Source organism: Hylobates moloch, unplaced genomic scaffold (assembly GCF_009828535.3).
Source record: "Hylobates moloch isolate HMO894 unplaced genomic scaffold, HMol_V3 SCAFFOLD_14, whole genome shotgun sequence".
NCBI lineage: Eukaryota > Metazoa > Chordata > Mammalia > Primates > Hylobatidae > Hylobates > Hylobates moloch.
The window spans coordinates 86,285,384-86,311,724 of NW_026652289.1; the positions used below are offsets into that span (position 1 = coordinate 86,285,384).

The 26,341-nt window shown below is 40.9% G+C and overlaps 1 protein-coding gene across 1 annotated transcript in view; it reads left to right on the top strand.

Annotated features, from left to right (window-relative positions):
• The window catches only part of LOC116481600 (serine/arginine repetitive matrix protein 1-like), a 125,618-nt gene extending 99,579 nt beyond the window's left edge, over positions 1-26,039 (top strand). The window contains exon 5 of the mRNA XM_032174298.2: positions 25,930-26,039. The gene's annotated coding sequence lies outside the window, so the exon portion shown is untranslated. The remainder of the gene's footprint in view (positions 1-25,929) is intronic.
• The last annotated feature ends 302 nt before the right edge of the window (positions 26,040-26,341 follow it).

A 26,341-nucleotide genomic window follows, 5' to 3' on the forward strand; every position in this document is an offset into this window, starting at 1 on the left:
AACTATCGCAAGGACGAAAAACCAAACACCGCATGTTCTCACTCATAGGTGGGAATTGAACAATGAGAACGCATGGACACAGGAAGGGGAACATCACACTCCAGGGACTGTTGTGAGGTGGGGGGAGGGGGGAGGGACAGCATTAGGAGATACACCTAATGCTAAAGGACGAGTTACTGGGTGCAGCACACCAACATGGCACATGGATACATATGTAACAAACCTGCACATTGTGCACATGTACCCTAAAACTTAAAGTATAATAATAATAATTTAAAAAAAAAAAAAAGGAGCTTGAGATTCCTGAACTTGGTTCTTTTGGATTTGTGGTCTTGCGTCTTGCTCTTAGGAAAGAGCTGGCAGTAGGTGTTTTGCTCACATATTGGCCAGTTAGTTCTCCCTCCTCCGCATATGCCCCTAATTTCCCTGAGGTAATCATGCCATTAGCCACAACACTGCCAACAAAAAACAATGCCAACCCATTAGATAGAGAGGGTGAGCAGGAAGCACCTCATGACAGGGCTGTGGAAGCTTCCCTTGCATCCATCCCCTGCAGAAAACAGTGTTGACATATTTAAGAAGCTGGCTCTGCGTTAAAAAGCATGTCTGCTGACTTCGGTCTGCAATAACCTCTTCTCTTTTTTACAACCTACTGCTTAGTCTGAACATGCAGTGTATATTCAGGAGAACTTTTTTCTTTTTCTTTAGGACTAGAGTGCTTTAAAGAGAATTCACCAGCTCCATTGTTGGCAAGAAAAGCACGTTCTTTTATATGTAGGTCCCAGATGATACAATCCCAATTCTCTTTTGAACACCAAAAATAGTACAGACCACGCCAAGATAAGCAGATGTCTTACCCAAAATCCCAAACAAGGTACTTAAACCCTGAAATTAAACAGCCCAGAATACAGTGACCAGAATCTCACCCGTTTGGTTCTTTCTTCATAAAGCTTGGCAGGGGATAGACATGCCCTATTGCATGCAATGTGTGCACTACTCAAATATTGTTTTTTTAAAATTAAATGTTTGCAATTGAATTATTTTGCAAATGGGGTGTTTAGTATTAAAGGAATCTTATGGTGAAATTCCTTCATAAAGCAATAAATCTTTCTTGTTTATTTAACTGTAAAATCAATGTAATAGAATTATGGCAGGTGTGAACAATAAAAAAAAGTCAATCTTCTGTAATCCCCTAACTTGAATATGACTCTTTGCAAATGTGCTCTTCTCTAGCTTTTGTGTATTAGGCATATATAGCTTCCTTAATTGAAACTGTGGAATAGAAATAACACTAGGTTCTTCTTTCCCTGTCAAACTAAAAGAAAGAAGCTGAGGCACAAAATATAATTAAAAGAACTTACTTGAGCCAAAGTGAAGACAGCTGCATAGAAGCCTCAAATGCATGTAACCCTGGCTATGAGCTCCATTTGGCCTTTGTGACAAGCAAATTTATTTATTAATTTATTTATAGACAGTCTCACTGTGTCACCCAGGCTGGAGTGCAGTGGCTCGATCTTGGCTCACTGCAACTGCCGCCTCCCGGGCTCAAGTGATCCTCCCACCTCAGTTTCCTGAGTAGCTGGGACCACAGGTGCATGCCACCAGGCCTAGCTAATTTTTTATATTTTTTGTAGAGATGAGGTTTTGCTATGTTACCCGGGCTGGTCTCAAACTCCTGAGCTCAAGCAATCCACCCGTCTCGGCCTCCCAAAGTACTGGGATTACAGGCATGAGCCACAGCACCTGGCCAATTTATTTATTTTTAAAGTTATTTATTTATTTAGAGACAAGGTCTCACTCTGTTGCCCAGGCTGGAGTACAGTGTTGTGATCATGGCTCAACTCCTTGGGCTCAGGTGATCCTCTCACCTCAGACTTCCAAGTAGCTGGGACTTCAGGCACATGTTACCACGCCTGGCTAATTTTTGTGGGATTTATTTATTTATTTATTTTTTGTAGAGACAAGGTTTAGCCATGTTTCCCAGGCTAATCTTGAACTCCTGAGCTTAAGCTATCTGCCCATCTCAGCCTCCCAAAATATTCGGATTACAGGTCTAAGCCAGCACACTTGACCACAAGCAGGTTTTAAAGGAAAAAAGGGACAAGGAGTAGGCTGATACAAAGTTGTTCGTTAGGAATGCCATTGATTTACAGAAATAACATTGATTAGTGACTGGCTATCCATTGTTAAGCTTTACGGTGTGGTTTACAGTGTCTGGTAAGGCACTATTAGGTTAATTTATAGCTACCTGTGGCAATAGCAAACGGTTTCAGGAGATGAATACACTCGAAGCAGGGAGTAGGAGGTGATTGTGGTTTCATTTTAATGTCTCTAGGCCTGGTAATTCAAAAGGACTCGTATTCCTCAGTTAAAAGTTATTTTTCTTTTCTCACCACCTCACCTTATATTATTATAACTTGACTATTATTCATTTTTAAAAGTAATTGTACATTCAACTTGCTCTTGATTGTTTTAGCAAGATAGTAAATGCAATGCAAGTTTTGCACCTGTGCACTCCCACCCACATATAACTGACTCACAGCAGCAGCAGTAGGATAGACACGGTCATTTTGTGGATATACGTGAGGCCCTTCAGTGGAGCTAGAGTGGTTCTTGGAACAGAACTAATAGAATATATTTATATATGAAAGGGAGTTTATTAGGGAGAAGTGGCCGCTTGCGAGCTGGGGAAGAAAAAAAGCCAGTAGTGGCTCAGTCCGAGTCCAAAAGCCTCAAAAACAGGGAAGCAGACAGTGTGGCCTTCAGTTGGTGGCCGAAGGCCCAAGAGCCCCTGGCAAATCACTGGTGTAATCTGAGAGTCCAAAGGCCGAAGAACCTGGAGTCTGAGGTCCAAGGACAGGAGGAACGGAAGGAAGCATCCAGCATGGGACAAAGATGAAAGCCAGAAGACTCAGCAAGCCAGCTTATCCCACCTTCTTCTGCCTGCTTTTTCTAGCTCCACTGGCAGCCAAGTTGGATGGTGCCCACTCACATTGAGGGAGGGTCTTCCTCTCCCAGTCTGCTGACTCAAGTGTCAGTCTCCCCTGGCAGCAGCCTCACAGACATACCCAGAAACAATACTTTACCAGACATCTAGGCATCCTTCAGTCCAATCAAACTGACACCTAAGACTATCATACTTGACTACAAGTGAAACGACCTGCTCCCACTCTCCTTAGTCTTCTGTAGAATGATTTTCTTAATAAATTCCCAGGAAGAGTATAATGGGCCAGAAAACCCTTTTATAATTACCAGCATCACTAATACTTTAAATCTCAATTTTGAATATTTTGAGTTTGCTTTAATAGGGCAAATGACTGTGGCATAACCTTTTCTAGTTTCTTTTTTCCTATATGGCTTTCTCTGATTAACAAGAATGACTTCTTTTTGAACCTTCCAATTTGGCATTTTCTACATGGAATGTGCCTAAATCAAGTAATTTTCACAAAGCAAAGTTTTCAAAAATCAAGGCGGTAGTTGAGACAAAATATTGTATTTGCTATGAAGTGCAAGAAGAAACCTCTTTTGTTGGTAAATTGAGGCCTAAATGCTGATTCCTTGTGTCAGCTGAAGAATTGTGAGATTCATGTATTTGGAAAGGAGAGCTTTATTTCTCATAACAGGTGGCCATCCTGCAGGCTGGGAAGGGTGGCCTCCAGCACACGCAGAGACCAAGCACTTCGAGGGAAGGGTAGAGGGAGCAGGAATGGGAGTGTAGAGGGAGCTGAGTCGGGGGATGAATATGCATATTGAATAAGCTATTGGAGGGGTCATGGATATTTATGAAAGGAAAGACATGTGTACATGTGCAACTGAGCTTCGTGCCTCTTCATGGGTCTCATGTTCAAAAAATGGTGGTGGTGGCATGATCCGAGGGTAGAGATTTTGGCCCTCTGATGTCAAAAGGTGAAGCAGAGGACATGAAGCCCCTCAGTGTGCATCCTCTGAGATTCAGCCAAAACCAGACCAGAAATGGTGGTCAGTTATCAGGAAGGGGTGCATTGTGAAACTGGTGGGCTGTCATGCTGAGACTAAAGAGGGAGGGGGAGTCTGATCCTGCCCTCAGATGATTGGCTAAAGGCGATAAAGGAATAAGCTGTCCACTTCCTATTTTCCAGCGCCGAGTTCTGCTTCCTCCTCAGAGAGAATTCTGGTTTAAGGTTACTGAGGAGGGGCACAGTGAGGCGTGTCCCACCTCCTGTTCCCTCACGGACAGGAACTCAATTTCTAAGGTTTCTCTGGGGTCCCCTTGGCCAAGAGGGTGTCGATTTAATTGGGTGGGGGACTTAGTATTTATTTCCTTTTCTTATCTGCCTTATAGGATCCCCAAACAGCAAAAAAGAAATCCTCAAACTCTCAGATTCAACATTGGGAGTTAGTGTGGGTGTATGTGCCAGGCACTGTGCTAGACACTCAATTAACCTCATCTCCTACAGAGAATATTTAATTAAAAAAGAAAAGACAACATTCCAGATCTTCTCATTCCGTAGCTGTTTGCTAGAGTTTCTTCAGTGAGGCACCCAAAACTTGTCTTGTGTTAGACAGATTTGCGCTTCTTTCACTTAACTCTGAAGCATCAGTAGAACTGGCGACTTCCTGACCGACTATCATGACTAGACCTGGGGGCAGTGAACATATTGTGGGTGCCTCTGAGTAACTTGTGTTTTTTTTCTTGTTAAGTAGGTTTTTAAAATGCGTGTGTGTGTGCATGTGCACTATGACACTCAGAAAAGCGCACAAAAAATAAATATACCTTATGAGATAAAATACCTCATAAAGAACACGTGTAAGATAATCATGTAGATTCATGAATAGAATATTTCCAGGAACCCCAGAGCTCCCTCTTTTTGAAAGATGGCTAAATGAGTTTTCTTATTGCTCCTGTAGAAGATGAGAATATGCCACCCCAAAATATGTCTCTTTAGCATAAGGATTGTTTTGACCTGGTTATTTTGTGAAACTGCATACACAGGAGAAACTCTGAAAGTAAAGTCGAGGTGACCCTTTTGTAAGGGGAAATTTACATTTGTAGAGAAAATCTCCATTTGCTTGGATGTCTCCTTTTGTGTACCAGGAAGAGAAAGAGGACTCTAAATCACCAGACTCTTATCAAGGAAGAGGCAGCCGCTGAAATCTGCATAGCAAACCTGACTCTTGGGTACCCTGCTTTTCCTAGGCACTTGGCCATGACTGGCCTCCCCCACACCCTTCTTTCTCTGTTTTTAGCTTAAGATGGTATTTAAGACCAAATACTAAGACATCTCTTTGAGATTTACTCATTTTTCCCTAGGTATCTCCCATGTATATTTGATGTATTTATGTTGATACAGTCAGTGCTGCATAACTAGATTTCAGTCAGTGATGGACCACATATATGATGGTGGTCCCATAAGATTATCGTGAAGCTTTTATACTATATTTCTACTGTACATTTTCTATATTTAAATACACAAATACTTACATGGTGTTTCGATTGCCTACAGTTCTCAGTATAGTAACATTCTGTGTAGGTTTATGGGCCAGGAGCAATGGGCCATACCGTTACCAGAAAGGATTCCTGATCCAGACCCCAAAAGAGGGTTCTTGGATCTCGCACAAGAAATAATTCAGGGTGAGTCCATGGTGCAAAGCAAAAGCAAGCTTATTAAGAAAGTAAAGGAATAGGTCAGGTGCGTGGCTCATGCCTGTAATCCCAGCACTTTGGGAGGCTGAGGTGGGTGGATCACCCAAGGTCAGGAGTTTGAGACCATCCTGACCAACATAGTGAAACCCCATCTCTACTAAAAATGCAAAATTAGCTGGGTGTGGTGATGCATGCCTGTAATCCCAGCTACCTGAGAGGCTGAATCAGGAGAATCCCTTGGACCCGGGAGGCAGAGGTTGCAGTGAGCTGAGATGGCACCATTGCATTCCAGCCTGGCCAACAAGAGCAAAACTCCATTTCAAAAAAAAAATAATAAGAAGAAGAAAGTGAAGGAATAAAGAATGGCTATGCCATAGAAAGAGCAGGGCATTCCTGATAGTAACAGGAGGAATGCACCCACCCTAGGTACAGCGCTTGTATATATTAATATATAGGATAAAAAAAGATCATGGAGAGATGTGTTCTGCTATAACGGTTTGTGATAAAGGATTTTCTTAATGACTATATTTTGCAAGAATCAATATTATTATCTTTAAAGCAAAATTAGGAATTCTTCTCTTCTCAAGATATTGGGATATCAGGACACTCTTAAGTCTGGGACTGTTTAGTAAATGTGATCAATCTGTTCCCTTAACTGTAAACATTTGGAGGTGAGGAATACCTCACTTTCTGGAAATGCAGCCCAGCAAGTCCCAGCCTCATTTTTTCCAACCCTCACTCAGGATGGAGTCGCTCTGGTTCAAACACCTCTGACAATACCATATTGCCTAGGGTGAAGTAGGCTGTACCATCTAGACTTGTGTAAGTCCACTCTATGATGTTCGTGCAAGGAGGATATCACCTAAAGATGCATTTCTCAGCATGTAACCTTATTGTTACATGACACATGGCTGTATAGTCGTTTGTTTTTCTCTTGTTAGTCTATCTTCTGTTAGAATTTATCCCAGCTAAGAACTATTTAGAGGAAAGTTATTTTCCTCCCCAATCCTGTTGTAACAAATTAGCATGAATTTAGTAGCTTAACACACTAATTTATCTCATAGTTCTGGAGGTCAGGAGGCTGAAATAGTATCCACGGGTCTACAACCAAGGTGTGGGCAGGGCGGTTTTCCTTCTTGGGGCCCTAGGGAATAATCCATTCCCTTGCCTTTTCCAGCTTCCACACTCCACACACACATTCCTTGGGTCATGGCCCCATCTCTGTCTTTAGAGCTAGCGATGGTCAGTCAAGTCTTTCTCACAAGGCATCACTCTGACATGACTTCAGTTGTCACATCTCCGGTTCTGACTCTCCTGTCTCCCTATTTCTCTTCTAGGGACTCTTGAGATTACACTAGGCCCTTGGGATAGTCCAGGATAATCTCTCCATTTCACAGTTTTCAACCTTAATGACATCTGCAAAGTCCCTTTTGCCATATAAGGCGCTGGCCTGAAAGGAAGAAGCTGATGCAAAATTACGTGGAAAGTTCACTGGGGCCAAGCTTGAGGGCATGGATTCACGTAGCCCTGAATATACACTCAGAACAGCCACAGTTACTAGTGGATTTTTTAATGCAAAAAAGTGGGGCAGGGAGTGGGCTGATACAAAGTTGTTTGTTAGGAATTCTCATTGGTTCACAGGAATAACATTGATTAGTGATTGGCTATCCATTGTTAAGCTTTAGGGTGTGTCTTATAGTGTCTGGTGTGGCATTATTAGGTTAATTTATGGCTACTTGTGGCAATAGCAAGCAGTTTCATGAGATGAACACCTAGCTCGTAGGGGGAAGCAGGACACAATTGCTGCCTCATTTTAAGGTCTCTCTGAGCCTGATAATTAAAAGGACTTGCATTCCTCAGATAAAAGCTCTTTCCTTAAAAGTAACATGTTCATAGATTTTGGGGATTGGTGTGTGGACATCTTTTAGGGAAGGCATTAGACTGTCTGCTACCATGACACTATCCTGACTTATTGCAGTATGATTTATGTTATGTCGCCTGAAATTACACAGTATGCACTTTTCTCATATCTCAGTTTTTGATACTGTGTGAGAGTCAGCATATTGTTTCATGTATCTCTAGCTGATGTATTCCTAATTGTCTAATGCTTTACTGCATGAATACACCACAATTTATGTATACACTCTAAGTGGATGGGCATTTGGATTGTTCCCAGTTTGGAGCTCTTACATAGGATGCTGCTCTGTGTCTGCTTGGGCCTGTGTCTTGGCGTTCCTAGAAGCGGCATTGCTGGGTAAGAGAATATACCGCAATTGATGTGAGCACACATCCTAGTTTGCTTGGAATAATCCCAATTTATGCCTGTTGTCCTATCTGGTAAAAGCCTACATTCACTCTCAAAATATGGTCACCCTAGGCATAGTGATACTTATTTCCAACTCCAGTAATGCAGCCAGACAGTTTCCAAAGTGAGAGTAACTGGCCAGGTGCAGTGGCTCACACCTGTAATCTCAGCATTTTGGGAGGCCGAGGCAGGCAGATCACTTGAGGTCAGGAGTTTGAAACTAGCCTGAACAACATGGTGAAACATTAGCTGGGCATGGTGGTGAATGCCTGTAATCCCAGCACTTTGGAAGGCCGGGGTGGGCAGATCATTTGAGGTCAGGAGTTTGAGACCAGTCTGGCCAACATGGTGAAACTCCATCTCTACTAAAAATACAAAATTAGCCGGGCATGTTGGTGATGCGCACCTATAATCCCAGCTACTTGGGAGGCTGAGGCAGGAGAATCACTTGAACCCAGGAGACAGAGGTTGCAGTGAGCCAAGATCACGCCACTGCACTCCAGCCTGGGCGACAGAGTGAGACTCCATTGCCCCTAAAACACAAAAAACAAAATGGCAGTAACTTGTGCTCCATCAACAGTGCGCTCCACATCCTCACCAAACACTTGTGATTGGCTGTCTTTCTCATTGCAGTTTAATTTGCATTTCCCAATTACTACTAACAAGATTGAGAACCTTTTCATAAATTTATTGCCCATTTAGGACAGTACATTTTTTGAGAAATCTCTGGATCACTTGCTCATTTTTCAATAGAGTAGTCTATCTTTTCTTATGGATTCGTTAGGGATGCTTTTGATATTCTGGATCTGAGTATTTTGTTGATTACAAGAATTGCAAATATCTTCTCTCTCTCTGTGGCTTGCCTTCTCACTCTCTTAATGGTGCCTTTTAAGGAATGGAAACTCTTAATTTGAATGTGATTTGAATGATTTATCTTTTTATTTAGCCCTTTTTGTGTCCTATTTAAGAAATCTTTCTCTACACTCAAGGCCATGAAAACATTTTCCTTTATTACCTCCTTGAAAATACGTTGTTTTGCCTTTTATATTTAGGTCCACAATCTACCTGAGCTTGATTTTTTTATGTGAGAAGGTCAACTTTAATTCTGTTTTCAAAAGGGTAAATAATACGATTGACCCAACACTATTTATATAAAATAATATCGCTTTCTTCCCCATTGTCTGATGTACCACCTTTTCAAAAATCAAGGGTTAGTATATGCATTGGCCTGTTTCTAGGCTATCTGTTCCATTTGTCATGAGTCTATTTGTCTATCCTTGGGAACAATATCATGCCATCATCTGAACTATTACAGTTTTATAATAAATCATGATATGTGGAAGGGAAAACTCTCCCCTCATTATTCTTTTTAAAGGGCATCTTAAGTATTCTTAGTTCTTTGCATTTCCACTTAAATTTCAGAATTATATTAATAATGTCCTTTAAAAAACTCATTGAGATTTTTATTGAGACTGCATAGATCAGTTGTTACCCACCTTCTTGGGCTCCCAATGCAATAGAAATTGACATGAGATCAGAGAGTTTTCCCAGACAAGGCTTCACTGGAGCTTATGCTGGGGCATAAGGGAGGCAGCACCAGAGAGAGAGAGAGAGAGAGAGAGAGAGAGAGCACGAGCTATTTGGCTGACTCTGTGAAGAGAGCCAGTAGGGCTTTTTTTTTTTTTTTTTTTTTTTTTTTTTTTTTGGCAAAGGATGGGAATTGACATCAGGGATAGGATATGTAGGCTGGGTTGGTCACAGTATGTGAGGGGTAGGGTACACAGGTCAGCATATCTGGTTGTGATGGTTATCTTGAATAATGGGCCACCTGACGGTCTGGCTGGTGGCAACAAGGTTATAAATCAGTTGTTCAAAATTCCTTCCTGTGCTGGGACACTCCACAACCTTGCTTCCATATTTTGGATCTCCTAAGGCCAGTTCCTGGAATTCTTTAAGTAAAATGACTATTAGTAGTGAAGTGGTGGTGTGGGTTTTGTGATCAATGTGAATGCATGAAAAAGAATGTTCTAGTGGGGGTGAGCTGAAGCCAAGCCCTGTCCCTACTCTGTCTTAAATTTAGGGAGAACTTACACTTTTACATTATTATATTTTTCAATATAAAATTGTTTTGGAAAATAGGAGGAAATGTTAATAATATCTAAAATATTACAATTTTAAATATCTAAAGTGAAAGAAAACTTGGCTGCACATATAGACTCATGGCACCCAATATTGATATTAATACCTATAATATGACCATAGCCACCTTACATTTTCTTGTGTGAATTAATCTGAAATATGTGGCAAAACCCAAGTCTCCTCATTGGTATTTTTTTCTGAAGCTAAGCAAACAACACCATGGTGGTTTGTGAATTGAAATGGTTTTTTCCAATGGAGCAATGTTGTCTGTGGCAATTTGGTACCAGAAAAGCCCTCAAAGCCCAAGAGACCCCCATTTTGCACATGAGAAAATCAAGGCAGAGGTAGATTAAGTAGCTTGCTCCAGCTGACCCAGCTAGTAAGTGGTACTGTTGGTATTTGAATCTGGGAAGTCTTGTGCAAGCTGCTGTCATTAACCATTACACAACATTGCCTTTAAAAATTTGCTCAATAAAATACTGGCAAACCGAATCCAGCAGCACCTCAAAATGCTTATCCACCACGATCGAGTGGGCTTCATCCCTGGGATGCAAGGCTGGTTCAACATACACAAATCAATACATGTAATCCAGCATATAAACAGAACCAAAGACAAAAACCACATGATTATCTCAATAGATGCAGAAAAGGCCTTTGACAAAATTCAACATCCCTTCATGCTAAAAACTCAATAAATTAGGTATTGATGGGACGTATCTCAAAATAATAAGAGCTATCTATGACAAACCCACAGCCAATATCATACTGAATGGACAAAAACTGGAAGCATTCCCTTTGAAAACTGGCACAAGACAGGGATGCCCTCTCTCACCACTCCTATTCAATGTAGTGTTGGAAGTTCTCACCAGGGCAATTAGGCAGAAGAAGGAAATAAAGGATATTCAATTAGGAAAAGAGGAAGTCAAATTGTCCCTGTTTGCAGATGACATGATTGTATATCTAGAAAACCCCACTGTCTCAGCCCAAAATCTCCTTAAGCTGATAAGCAACTTCAGCAAAGTCTCAGGATACAAAATCAATGTACGAAATTCACAAGCATTCTTATACATCAATAAAAGACAAACAGAGAGCCAAATCATGAGTGAACTCCCATTCACAATTGCTTCAAAGAGAATGAAATACCTAGGAATCCAACTTACAAGGGACGTGAAGGACCTCTTCAAGGAGAACTACAAACCACTGTTCGATGAAATAAAAGAGGATACAAACAAATGGAAGAACATTCCATGCTCATGGGTTGGAAGAATCAATATCATGAAAATGGCCATACTGCCCAAGGTAATTTATAGATTCAATGCCATCCCCATCAAGCTACCAATGACTTTCTTCACAGAATTGGAAAAAACTACTTTAAAGTTCGTATGGAACCAAAAACGAGTACGCATTGCCAAGTCAATCCTAAGCCAAAAGAACAAAGCTGGAGGCATCATGCTATCTGACTTCAAACTATACTACAAGGCTACAGTAACCAAAACAGCATGGTACTGGTACCAAAACAGACATCTAGATCAATGGAACAGAACAGAGCCCTCAGAAATAACACCACATATCTACAACTATCTGATCTTTGACAAACCTGACAAAAACAAGCAATGGGGAAAGGATTCCCTATTTAATAAATGGTGCTGGGAAAACTGGCTAGCCATATGTAGAAAGCTGAAACTGGATCCCTTCCTTACACCTTATACAAAAATTAATTCAAGATGGATTAAAGACTTACATGTTAGACCTAAAACCATAAAAACCCTAGATGAAAACCTAGGCAATACCATTCAGGAATAGGCATGGGCAAGGACTTCATGTCTAAAACACCAAAAGCAATGGCAACAAAAGCCAAAATTGACAAATGGGATCTAATTAAACTAAAGAGCTTCTGCACAGCAAAAGAAACTACCATCAGAGTGAAAAGGCAACCTACAGAATGGGAGAAAATTTTCTGAACCTACTCATCTGTCAAAGGGCTAATATCCAGAATCTACAATGAACTCAAACAAATTTACAAGAAAAAAACAAACAACCCCATCAAAAAGTGGGCAAAGGACATGAACAGACACTTCTCAAAAGAAGACATTTATGCAGCCAAAAAACACATGCAAAAATGCTCATCATCACTGGCCATCAGAGAGATGCAAATCAAAACCACAATGAGATACCATCTCACACCAGTTAGAATGGCGATCATTAAAAAGTCAGGAAACAACAGGTGCTGGAGAGGATGTGGAGAAACAGGAACACTTTTACACTGTTGGTGGGACTGTAAACTAGTTCAACTATTGTGGAAGTCAGTGTGGCAATTCCTCAGGGATCTAGAACTAGAAATACTATTTGACCCAGCAACCCCATTACTGGGTATATACCCAAAGGACTATAAATCATGCTGCTATAAAGACATATGCACATGTATGTTACTGCGGTACTATTCACAATAGCAAAGACTTGGAACCAACCCAAATGTCCAACAACGATAGACTGGATTAAGAAAATGTGGCACATATACACCATGGAATACTGTGCAGCCATAAAAAACGATGAGTTCATGTCCTTTGTAGGGACATGGATGAAACTGGAAATCATCATTCTCAGTAAACTATAGCAAGGACAAAAAACCAAACACCGCATGTTCTCATTCATAGATGGGAATTGAACAACGAGAACACATGGACACAGGAAGGGGAACATCACACTCCGGGGACTGTTGTGGGGTGGGGGGAGGTGGCAGGGATAGCATTAGGAGATACACCTAATGCTAAATGACGAGTTAATGGGTGCAGCACACCAACATGGCACATGGATACATATGTAACAAACCTGCACATTGTGCACATGTACCCTAAAACTTAAAGTACAATTAAAAAAACTCGTAAATTAAAAAAATAAAAATAAAAACTTGCTTATACCAATTAGGATTTCCTTTTCTCAGGAAATGAGGAATACGAAAATTGATAGCTGCTGGCAGGGGTTTAGCCTCTCCAGGGCACAATTTGTATCTCTGTCATTCCATTGGTGTTTGTCTCATAGTCACGAGATGACTGACACACTCTGGGAATTGAAACTGTGTGGCAGGCAGCACAAAGTTGGGAACAGGTGGCACCATCAGTGTCTGCTCTGTTAACAACAAAGCTTTCCCCTAGGCTCCCTCCAACAGGTGAACATGTCGTCTACCAGAAAAGCGGCCCTTTCACAGTAGTGGAGGGCAGGAGAGACTGTAGTAGAGAGCTCATACTGGGTGAGCCGGTCCACAATGCCAGTCACAGCTTCCAGGACTTGAGCAAGGGCTCCAGCAGGGCACCATAACCAAATATCATGTTGGTTGGAATGGGCTGTAGTTTCTAGGTCTCTTACTAACAGAGAAAAGTTTAAAGTTTCACCATCTTGTTTCTTGGTCTTCATTTAAATTGAGCTCTTACTTTGATCCATCAGAAATTTGCAGTAGAAAGAGAATAAGCCATTCTGATACCCTGAAAGCAGAGAACCTCTCATATTCATCTCTAATTCCCCACAAAAATCAGCACAACAGGCTGGGCACAGTGGCTCACGCCTGTAATCCCAGCACTTTGGGAGGCCGAGGCGGGTGGATCACCTGAGGTCAGGAGTTCGACACAAGCCTGGCCAACATGGTGAAACCTGTCTCTCCTAAAATAAAAAATTAGCCAGGTGTGATGGCAGGTGCTTGTAATCCCAGCTACTTGGGAGGCTGAGGCAGGAGAATCACTTGAACCTAGGAGGCGGAGGTGGCAGTGAGCCAAGATCGTGCCACCACACTCCAGCCTGGGCAACAACAGTGAAACTTAGTCTCCAAAAAAAAAACCAAAAAACAAAAAAACAAATTCAGCACAACAGTCTTGGACAGGGAAGAGAGTCAATAAACATTTGCTGAGTTGACTTGAATTGAGTAATAGTAGGGCAAGAAAAGCATATATTTGACATTTACATTAGATAAAAAGTTGACAATATAAGGCACAAAAACACCGGTATAAACTCACAAACCAAATGTTGATCAATTACTTGAGCATCTAAATCCACCTCAGAGAGTCAAGTCTTCATAAGGCATAAAATTTCTTTATGCTGGTCGTTCATTCAGCATGTCTTTTTCTCCCCTTTTTCATCCTTTAATCAAGAATTTGGTCTCATGATAGCTCTGATCCACTCAGCGGCAACTAATTCAAAGAATGAATCTCCCCTCCTCCATGGAGAAGCAGTATGAAGATGCAGAGTTGGAGCCTATCTGCCCACATGGGATTTTCAGCAGTGTCTGCATCATCTTTACCAAGCAGTTGAATAATTTAGATTGTATGTTCCATGAGGTCTTTGCCTGATGGTGACAGACACTTAGGATGATCTCTCAAAGTGCTCCAAGCTTTTGCATGAAGTAGGTAAGTGATAGTGGTGATTTTAAACCAATCATGAGTTTGTGACAGAGTGTATTAATTTTTTTAAATGAAGGCAAAAAGATTAAATAAAAAGTTTAACACAGCTTAGAATTGAGGACCCCTGATGTCCTTTTCTACTTTCACCACTAATTGGGCAAACTTTAGGCAGGCCAGTCCATCTTCTGAATGCCCGAGTTGAAATAGGAGCCACAGAGCTTCTTTCTGAATTTATCCTCGGAGGGCAGGGCTCTGAACTACTTGAAAGAAATGGTTTGGGCAATTTGGGGTCTGGGATTTGTTTTTGTTTTTTGCAGATTTCTACTGCCTTTGTTTTCTGCCCTTTTAGTTGAGCCAAGCCCAGATCTGTTCTTCATCTGCAGGCTGCACTGCTTGATCAGAGATGGCCTATTTCCAAGATCTGGGCTGTGAGCCAAGGTTTGGTAAAACAGAACTCAAGAGGAAAGAGTCTCATTCCTCTTCTCTCTTTCATTTGGGTCAGACTGTAAGTGGCATCTAAGGCAAAGAGGACACGTTTGTCTACTCTGTTGTGAGGGCTGAAATGCAGAGCTGGCCAGGGACCCTCATCTGCTCAGGAGTTAGTGGGCTGCTCCCAATGCCCTGGTCATCGGTGGTTTCTCCTGAGTCTCTTCCCTGACTTTCTACATCCTCCCACCCCCTGGGCAAATTCCAACTTCGCATCCTCCAAGCAGTGTCTGTCCTGTCTTCCCCTTTCTTCCTACCAGTCTCTTTAGTTCAGTCACTCTCTTTTTCCCTGTCTCTGTTGTTCTTTTCCTCTTTCTCCTTCCTCATGGTCCTTCTTTGAGTTTTTATTCTTTTCATTTCCCCTTTGATCTTTCTCTGTTTTTGTGCCTTAGAACTTCTGCTGTCATTCATGGGCCTTAAAGGAAATGAGGAATCTGAGAATAGGCAGCTACAGCTAATGAAATCAGCCTGTGCTTGGTGCCTGGGGACAGGACCAAAAGATGGCTAACCCCAGGCAGCACCATGAAGACCGGCTACTGGAAGGATCATGGCAGCAAATCATAGTTGTGATTGTGGCCCATACGTTTGCCAATTCATTCCCTCACCAAATATTGATTGGGTGCCTACAGAAATGAAGATGCCACTCTGTCCTCAAGGGTTAAAGGCTGCTTTTATGGCCTTTCTCCCAGAGCTGTCCAATTAATCCTCATCTCTTTTGTATAAAGATGAGCAACAGGTGTGGAGCATAACATTGATACACACAGTCACTAAATTATTTAAGCAAATACCAAAGGATTTGATCATTACCGCAAGTAACAAGACACTGTTCTAAGCCAAAACATTTTCAATTACATTAGGATAGATAAAATCTGGATGGCATTCCAGTTGAATTATATGCTGTCACAGGTGACCTGAGGCCACCTTTGGAAATATACATAGGGGCTGGGTCCGGTGGCTCGTGCCTGTAATCACAGCACTTTGGGAGGACAAGGTGGAAGGATCGCTTGAGCCCAGAAATTTGAGAGCAGCCTGGGCAAGAAAGCAAGACCCTGTCTCTATAGAGAAAAAAAAATCTTAAAGAAAAAAGAAAAGAAATCTACATAGAATTCTTGAATGACTTTTTATAATGAGATAAACCAAAGACTCTCCACAAGTCTTTGCTCAGATGGAATAGCCTTTATCCGTCTTTTAAAAGAAATGTTAAGATAAGGTCTAAAGTAAGCCTGGTCTTGGATAGTCCTGTTATTCCTTCAGAAGAGTAACTTAAACAATTTACTTAGCTAAGTAAACAATTTAAACAATAAATATTATAACCAGGTCAGGTACCTACACTGGCTTTACCAAGGGGTATGTGATGTAGTACACTGTCAAATTAATGGAATTCCTTGCAAAATCAACACAGAGCCTCTATGGGGTTACACATTTTAGTTTAGGATCCATAGGACTACTGGATTCTGCTGAGGAATTCTGTCATAATAAATCCCATTCAGCTATAACGTCCAGGTGTCAGATGGTGCAAAACAGAATTAAAACTGCTTTGTAATGTGCCTGCTCTTTGGTAACATGAACATCTTAAGATTCTATAAGCATTTATGAGTTCCATCTCCTAAGAGCTTATTACAGTGCTTGCCTGATCTCAAGCAGGTGATTAACAAAAGTTTGTGGATGGTTGACTCTACCTGGTAAGTCCAGTTAATCAGATTGAATCATTTTCCAGTAATGCTGATTAAACTCCCACCTGTGCACCATGCAGCTGACTTTTCAGAACTCACTATTCATAGGCCATGAGTCACTCTCCTCCCACTCACATGCTGATATTCCACAGTTGTCAGAGTGCATCTACACGTTTATGTAATGATTCACCAGGAAAGAATGGGGAACTAGAGGAAGGGAAGGACAAAGTTAGACAAAGAGAATAATGAACAGTAATTTTCAAAAATGCTGTTGTCTTGAATAAAATATTAGCACTATATTTTTTATTTTTATTTTTTTTGGAGACGGAGTCTCGCTCTGTCACCCAGGCTGGAGTGCAGTGGCGCGATCTCTGCTCACTGCAAGCTCCGCCTTCCGGGTTCCCGCCATTCTCCTGCCTCAGCCTCTCCGAGTAGCTGGGACGACAGGCGCCTGCCACCACGCCCGGCTAATTTTTTGTATTTTTAGTAGAGACGGGGTTTCACCGTGGTCTCGATCTCCTGACCTCGTGATCCGCCTGCCTCGGCCTCCCACAGTGCTGGGATTACAAGCGTGAGCCACCGTGCCTGGCCAGCACTATATTTTTAAATTATGTTAATTTGCTTAAAGTCTCTTGTAACAAGTATATGAAAAATAGACCAGAAATTAGGAATTATAAAGGATTTCAAGACAAATCCCAACAGAACCCAATAGAGTAGATGTAGAGATGGACAGAAAAATGAAGACAAGGATTTAATGTAGTTAAGTCAGCAGAAAGGCGTCAACAGTGAGAAAAAGGGGGCTAGAATGTCCTTTAAAATACTTCAATGTGGCAGTGCTTGGTGGCTGGTGGCTCGTGCCTGTAATCCCAGCACTTTGGGAGGCCAAGGAAGGTGGATCACCTGAGGTCAGGAGTTTGAGACCAGCCTGGCCAACATGGTGCAACACTGTCTCTACTAAAAATACAAAATTAGTGGGCATGGTGGTGCATCCGTGTAGTCCCAGCTACTCGGGAGGCTGAGGCACGATAATCACTTGAACCTGGTAGGCAGAGGTTGCAGTGAGCCGAGATCGTGCCACTGTATTCCAGCCTGGGCAACAAAGCAAGACTCTGTCTCAAAAACAAAAAAACAAAACAAAACAAAACAAAAAAGACTTCAGTGAAAGTCCTAGCAGCAATGTTTTCCTTACTCTGTGACTCTGACTGTAAACCAACATAATGAATGTGCTCTCACTGCTACAGTTGGGCTCAGCTTTGAGGAAATATCTGTGGTGTTCAGAACACTCTGTCAAGCTCCACGCAGAAGGAGGGGAAACGTTCTTCTTTGCACCTTAGTCACTTAATTTCAAATGTAGAGATGGGGGAAGAAGGAGGTGGAGGAAGAAGAGAAGAAAAACCAAATGACACACTTATCTACTTGCTTTGCATGTTGTCTGATTTAATCCTCAGCACAAATCCAGGAGCTATTTTGCAGCCAGTATTATTGAGGTATAATTGACTGATTCCAACTGCATAAATTTTAATTACACAATCTGATGAGGCTGATGAAATGATAACCCCAATCAGGATAATAACTATATCCATCATCCACAAAAGTTTCCTCATATTCCCTCATAATCCCCCCTCTTCCCAGGCAAGCTGACCTTCTTTGATTACTATAGATTGGTTTGTATTTTTAAGAAGTTTACATAAATGGGATCATATAATACATACTTCTTTTTTGGTCTTTTTTTTTAAATGGAGTCTCGTTCCGTCACCCATGCTGGAGTGCAATGGTGCCATCTCTGTTCACGGCAACCTCCGCCTCCCGGGTTCTAGCGATTCTCCTGCCTCAGCCTCCTGAGTAGGTGGGATTACAGGCACCCACCACCACGCTAGGCTAATTTTTGTATTTTTAGTAGAGACAGGGTTTCACCATGTTGGCCAGGCTAGTCTTGAACTCCTGACCTCAGGTGATCTGCCTGGCTTAGCCTCCCAAAGTGCTTGGATTACAGTCATGAGCCACTGGACCTGGCCTTGGTCTTTCTTTAAAAAAAAAAAAAAAAATCAGCGTAATCATTTTGAGATTTACCCATGTTGTTGCACACACCAACAGTTCAATCATTTTTCTTGCTGAGTAATATTCCGTTGAATGAATACATAAAAATGTATTTAACCTTTCAGGTCTTGATGGACACTTGGGTTGTTTCCAGTTTAGGAATATTACAAATAAGCTGCTATGAATATTTGTATGTGAGTCTTTGAGCTATACTTTAGTTTCTCTTGGGTAAGTGCCTAGGAGTTGGATTACTGGGTCATATGGTTGGTGTATATATAAGTTTTTAAGAAGCAGCCAAAATGTTTTCCAAAGTGATTGTTTTATTTTTAATTCCAATTGGCAATATATGGAGAGTTCTGGTTGCTTCACATCCTTGCTCACACGTGGCTATGGGCAAACTTCATTTTTGCCATTCTAGGGGGTATATAGTGGTACCTCCTTGTGGTATTTATTTGCATTTCCCTTATGGCTTATGATATTGAGAATCTTTTCATGTGCTCGTTGGCCATTTGTATATGTTTTTTGCTTCAATATTTTGCTCTTTTTTCTGTATGTGTGACAGAGTCTCACTCTGTTGCCCAGCCTGGAGTGCAGTGGTGCAATCTTGGCTCACTGCAACCTCCGCTTCCCAAGTTCAAGTGATTCTCATGCCTCAGCCTCCTGAGTAGCTGGGATTACAGATGTGTACCACCATGCACATCTGTAATCCCAGCTACTGGATTACAGATGTGTACCACCATGCACATCTGTAATCCCAGCTACTTTTTATATTTTTAGTAGAGACGGAATTTCATCATGTTGCCCAGGCCGGTCTCAAACTCCTGGCCTCATGTGATCTGCCCACCTTGGCTTCCCAGAATGCTGTGATTACAGGTGTGAGCCACCACACCTGGCCTCATTTTTAACTGGATTTCTTGTCTTTTTGAAATTAAGTTATAAGAGTTCTTTATAGGTTCTAAACACAAATTTTTTGTTGGATATAGGTTTTGATTTACCTTTTCATTTTTGTTACTATATCTTTGATGAGAAAAACTGTTATTTTGAATAAGTTCAATTTATTAATATTTTTCTGTTATAACTTGGACTTTTATATTGTAGTTAATAAATATTTGCTAAATCCATAGTCACTAAGATATTATCTTAGGATGGGCATGGTGGCTCATGCCTGTAATCCCAGCACTTTGGGAGGTCAGAGTAGGAGAATCACTTGAGCCCAGGAGTTCAAGACCAGCCTGGGCAACAAAGTGGAACCCCCATCTCTCTATTTATGGAAAAAAGATATCATCTTAGCTTTTCTTCAAGTGTTTTTATAGTTGGAATTCTTACATTTAGGTCTAAGATTCATTGTGAGTTAATTTTGTATATAGTGTAGTAAAGGCCAAGGTTCCTTCTGATTTTTACGTTCATTTTGATATTATGTTTCAGCACTAGGGAAGTCCATATTTTCCCTATCGTGTTAGCTTGGCATCTTTGATCAATCAATCTCAGCCAATTGATGACTGTAATAATGGAGTAGGGGTATATTTCTAGATTTCTCCTGATAAGTACAGCTTAAAATTTGGAAAATGACATGGTGATGAGTTTTCTTCTTACTTCATATACCTCAGACTGGAAAGTGGAAAAGCTGCCAATCTGGAAACACCACTGGACACAGAACGGTAACAACAAAAGTCTAAGAAAAGTTTTGTCTCTAGCCATAAGACTAGGAAAGGGGCAACCTTGACAAACCAAAAACTTTTAGATCATCGACACTCTACTCTCGCCACACATTACAGAAAAAAGTTGAGGCGCCATCCATACCCCTACCAGCAAATATAGAATGCAGAGCACAGGCTTCCACACTTGCATCTCAACCCTTCCTCCCCTACCAGAGTGCTGTCAGAGAGGGCCCACAGGAAGACAGCCCTCCTCTCCCACCGCAGTGTCAGTGGAGACCACACAGGGATCCTAGACGTCCATCTTCACTCAGCTAGTGTTGATAAGGCAACTCTCCCCCTCCCTGCTGGGGTGGTGGCAGAGGAAGCCTAGATGAGAGTCAGAACTTTCACCACTGCTCAGCGGCATTTAAGGCCACCCACTTACAGTTTTAGTGGATGCCACATGAGCAGTGATAAGATGCCCCACTCCTTCACAGGCAGGGGCATATTAGTGTAGCCTTGGTGGGAGCTGGCACTCTCACTAATACCCCACAGTACAGAGGAGCTACCCCTTCAGGCGTCAATGGAGGTCAAGTAGTAAACCTGGGCATTTACCCACTGGACAGTAAAAAAGTACCCACTAGAACTTCTCCTTCCCCTGCTAGAGTAGTGTCAAAGAAAGCTAGTTAAAACAGAAAGTTTAAATAAGATCCAGAGTCTCCTAATATAATAACCAAAATGTCTAACTATCAATTTTAAATGTACATATTATACAAAGAACCAGGAATACTTCAACAGCAAAATGAAGAGAAGAGGGGGAATCAGTGAACTTGAGAACAGAACAAGAGAATTACCCAAACTGAACAACAGAGAGAAAATAGATTTCAAATAAATAAATGAACCTTCGGAGACATGAGTATAGGGAAAAAGTATAATATTCATGTCATTATAGGCACATAATAAGAGGATGTGGGTGGGGACAAAAGATTATTAGAAGAATTAGTGGCTGAAAATTTTTCAAATGGCAAAACTCATAAACCTACAGACTCATAAAACTGAGAAAATTTCAAATAGGATAAACCAGAGAAATCCACACCATGACACATCTTAGTCAAACAATAGAAAGTAAAAAATAAGAAAAAAAATTGAAAGCAGCCAAAGAGAAGTGATACATTATATTTAGGAGAAAAACAATTAGAATGACAGCAGATGTCATGTCAGAAACCATGGAGATGAGGATAAAGTGATACAATATGTTTCCAGTACAGACAAAAGGATTGCCAGTCCAGAATTCTGTATCCAGTGAAAATCTTCTTCTGAGTGAAGGGGAAATCATTCTCATATGAAGAAAAATTAAGAGAATTTGTTGTTAACAGAAGTTTTTGAAACAGAAAGAAAATGATAAATGAAGAATGTAGGAAATCGAAGAATAATAAAATAAAAAATAAAAACATGAGTAAATACAATAGATTTTCTTCTGAATTTTCTAAGTTATGTTTGATCGTTAAAGCAAAACATTGCAACAATGTCTAATGCAGTTCTCAATCTATTAGGGAACAATTTCATACAAATATATTACAAATGGGGAAGGGTAAATTGACAAAGGAGGGAAAGTGGTAAAGGAGGGAAGTGGTAAAGTGTTGGCACCAGTATATGGTGATAAGTTACATATATGTAATGTAATACTTAGAGTATTCATAATTTTAAAATTCTGCAAAAAGAAATCTGTAGGCCCACATAGTTTCATACCAGTTCTACACAATCTCTTTCAGGAAATCTATCAACTCAAACTATAAGGCCAGTATTACATTGCTATTAAAACCAGACAAACACAGTACAAAAAGAAAACCATAGACCAATATCTGTCATGAATGCAGATACAAAAATCCTTTTAAAGTTAGCAAATATAATGCAATAGTATATAAAAGCAACTATATACCATGACAAAGATGAATTTATTTTAGTGACCCAAGGCTGGGTGAATATTTGAAAATAACCATACTAATAAGCTAAAGAAGAATCACATGATTATATCAATTGATGCAGAAAAAGCATTTTACAAAATTTAAAACCCATTATTGACACAACCCTCAGAAATACACTGAATAGAGGGGAACTTTCTCAACTTGTTAAAAAGCATCTACAAAAACTTTACAGCTATATCATACTTAATGCTGAAGACTATATGCTTTATCCCTAAGATTGAGAACAAGGCAAAGATTTCCACTCTTACCACTGCAAATCCATACAGAACTGGAAGATGTAGCCAGCTCAATTAGGCAGGGATAGGAAAAGTAAAACATACATATTAGAAGAGGAGAAATAAAACTGTCCTATTTGCAGTAGATATTATCTACATAGTACATTTCATGGAGCATACAAAAACTCCCAGACCTAATAAGTGAATTCCATAGAGTTACAGGCTACAAAATCAACATGCAGTGATCAATTGTATTTCTGTATACTAGCAATGGACACATGGAAACCAAATTTAAAAATACAATACCATTAACAATAATTCAAAATAAAAAGGGAGAAATACATCGTTTTAAATCTAGCAAAACATTTACAGGACTTGTATGCTGAAAACTATAAAATGCTAACGGAAGAAATGAAAACAAGATGGAAAGAGCTATTTCATGATCAGAGATTTGAAGACATAACATAGTAACAATGTCAATGGCTGGGCATGGTGGCATATCCCTATAGTCCCAGCACTTTGGAAGGCAGAAGCTGGAGGAATACTTGAGCCCAGGAACTCCAGGCTGCAGTGAGCTATGATGGTGCTACTGCACTCCAGCCTGGGTAACATAGAGTCTGTCCCCTAAAAAAAAAAAAAAAATGCAGATGGCAAATAAACACATTAAAAGATGTTCAACATCATTAGCCATTAGGGAAATGCAAATTAAGACTACAATAAGATATCACTACACACCTATTAGAACAGCTAAAATAAAAAATAGTGACAATACCAAATGCTGTAGAAGAGGAACCGAATCTCTCATACCTTACTGGTGGGAATGTACCCAGTGCTACAGCTACTATGGAAAACATTTTGGCAGTTTATTAAACAAGTGAATATACTCTTAGCAGCCGGGTGCGGTGGCTCATGCCTATAATCCTAGCACTTTGGGAGGCTGAGGTGGGTGGATCATTTTGAGGTCAGGAGTTCCAGACCAGCGTGGCCAACATGGTAAAACCCTGTCTTTACTAAAAATACAAAAATTAGCCAGGCGTGGTGGCACACACCTATAATCCCAGCTACTGGGGAGGCTGAAGCAGGAGAATTGCTTGAATCTGTGCAGTTCGGGTTGCAGTGGGCCGAGATCGTGCCACTGCACTCCAGTCTCCAGTGAGATCCTATCTCAAAAATATATATATATATATATACAACACTTAGTGTACAACCATGGGCTTTTATCCCAGGGAAATGGAGACTTATGTCTGCACAAATTATGTACATAATTGTTCATGGCAGCATTATTTGTAAATAGCCAAAAATTGGAAACACCAGAATGTCCCTTATAGGTGAATGGCTGAACAAACTGGAGTAAATTCATACCATGGAGTACTACTCAGCAACAAAATAGAATGAACTATGGATACAATGACCGGGAAGTATCGCAAGGGCATTATGCTAAGTGAAAAACAGCCAATATCAAAAGGTTACACATTGTATAATACTGTTTATATACCATTCTTGAAATTATAAAATTGCAGAGACAGGAAACAGATTGGTAGTGAGGGCTAGCACAAAAGTATCTTTGTGGCCATGGAATAGTTCTGTATCTTGAGTGTCGTGGTGTCTACACAAATCTACATATGTGCTAAAATGACACAGAACTATGCACTCACATTGTATCAGTGTCAAATTCCTGGTTTTGATATTGCACTGTAATCATGTAAGATGTGACTATGGGGGAGAAACTGGGTGAAGGATCCATGAGACCTGTGTGCCGCTTTTGCAACCTCCTGTGAATATTTATTTCCAAAGTTCAAATATCAGTGGAAGATATATGTGCCGGTATTTTTGAACAGTATTCTGTTCCATTGATCAACATGTTTATTCTTATGGTCATTTTATAGTAAGCATTGAAATCAGGTAGTATCATGAGTCAATTACTAAAATACCTTCATTGGGTGTATGTTGAAACTCAGACTCAGAGAGGTAGATACCTTTTTTAAGGTCAGTCATCCGGAAAGGGCAAAATGTATTTAAGACCAGATTTTCCTAATTCCAAAGATCCTGTCCTCTTAGGCGTTAATATATATGCATACACTGATCATAAACTCACAGAAGTGGCCTTGTGCTCAGGTCTTTACTACTCAGCGTGCGGTCCCAGATCCCACAGCACAAACATCAGCTGGGAGCTTGTTAGCAATGTCGACTCTCAGCTCCTCCCACACCCCCTGACGAACTGAATTAGAAGAGCTTCAGGTGATTCCATTTTAAAGTTTGAGAAGCGGCTGGGTGCGGTGGCTCGCGCCTGTAATCCCAGCACTTTGGGAGGCCGAGGCGGGCGGATCACAAGGTCAGGAGATCTAGACCATCCTGGCTAACATGGCGAAATCCCGTCTCTACTAAAAATACAAAAAATTAGCCAGGCGTGGTGGCGGGCGCCTGTAGTCCCAGCTACACGGGAGGCTGAGGCAGGAGAATGGCGTGAACCTGGGAGGTGGAGCTTGCAGTGAGCCGAGATCGCGCCACTGCACTCCAGCCTGGGCGACAGTGCGAGACTCCGTCTCAAAAAAAAAAAAAGTTTGAGAAGCACTAGGCTCGCTGCCCAATGTGTTGTTCCTATCAATTCCATATTCACTGCTTAAGTCATTTGATCAGATTGTGAATATGAGGTAGTTGATCTATTAGACCGTGAATGAAGGTAATTTTGAATAACATCTTGAAAAACATGAGACTGTTAAAATTTTACATTTTTGCATACCTTTGTAAAAATCCTTAGCTAAGACTTAGGAGTCATAAAACAGTCTTGGTGAGAGTTTGTATGGGTCGGTAACTAGGTGAGGCTTGGGTATCACCTAGAACCTACCCCTGACAAGAGCAGGGCTGCTGTTTTATGCTTTCAACTTTTACACATTAATTTTTTCCTTTTGGTCTTGATTATTTCAGGCAAGAAATAAATTATAATTCAAATTGTTTATTGCCTCTAAGTAATGTGTCGTTTCTGTCTGGCTCCTTTGAAGATTTTTATCTTTAGTTTTCACAAGTTTAATTATGTTGTGTCTTGGTATGGACTTGGGGTTTTATTTGGGATTCAAGCTTCTTGAATCTGTAGGCATGGTGGGCTGACAAATGCAGTCCCCCCCTCAAAAAAAGATATCCATGTCAAATCCCTGGAACCTGTGGACATTACCTTGTATGAGAAAAAAATAAAAGGGTCTTTGGGGTAGGCATCGTGGCTCATGCCTGTAATCCCAGCACTGGGAAGCTAAGGTGGGAGGATCGTTTGAGCCCGGGAGGTCAAGACTGCATTGAGCACCACTCACTCCAGCTTGGTGACAGAGTAAGACCCTGTCGCCAAAAAAGGGTGGGGGTGGGGAGTCTTACAGATGTGATTAAGTTAAGAATCTTGAGATAAAGGAGTAATCTTAGATTATCTCAGGTGGGCCCTAAATACTATCACAGGTATCCTTGTAAAGAAAAGAAGAGAAAATTGACACACAGAGAAAACACAGAAAAGAGAAGGCAATGTAGTCATGGAGGCAATGGCCGGAGTGATGGAGCCACAAACAAGAGCACCAACAGCCTGCAGCTGGAAGAGGCCAGGCATGGAGTCTTCCCTGGAGCTTTCGGAGCCTGCAGACACCTTGATTTTGGTCTAGTGATTTTTTATTTCTGACTTCGGGTCTCCAGAACTGTGAGAGAACACATTTCTGCTCTTTTAAGACAAGAGGTTTGTGGTGATTTGTTATGGCAGCACAGGAAACTCATGCAGCACATTTATATTTTTTACCAAATTTGAGAAATTTTCAGACATTATTGCTTCTGACGCTTTCCAGTTCCACCCTCTCTTTCCTCTTTTTCTTTAACTTCAGTG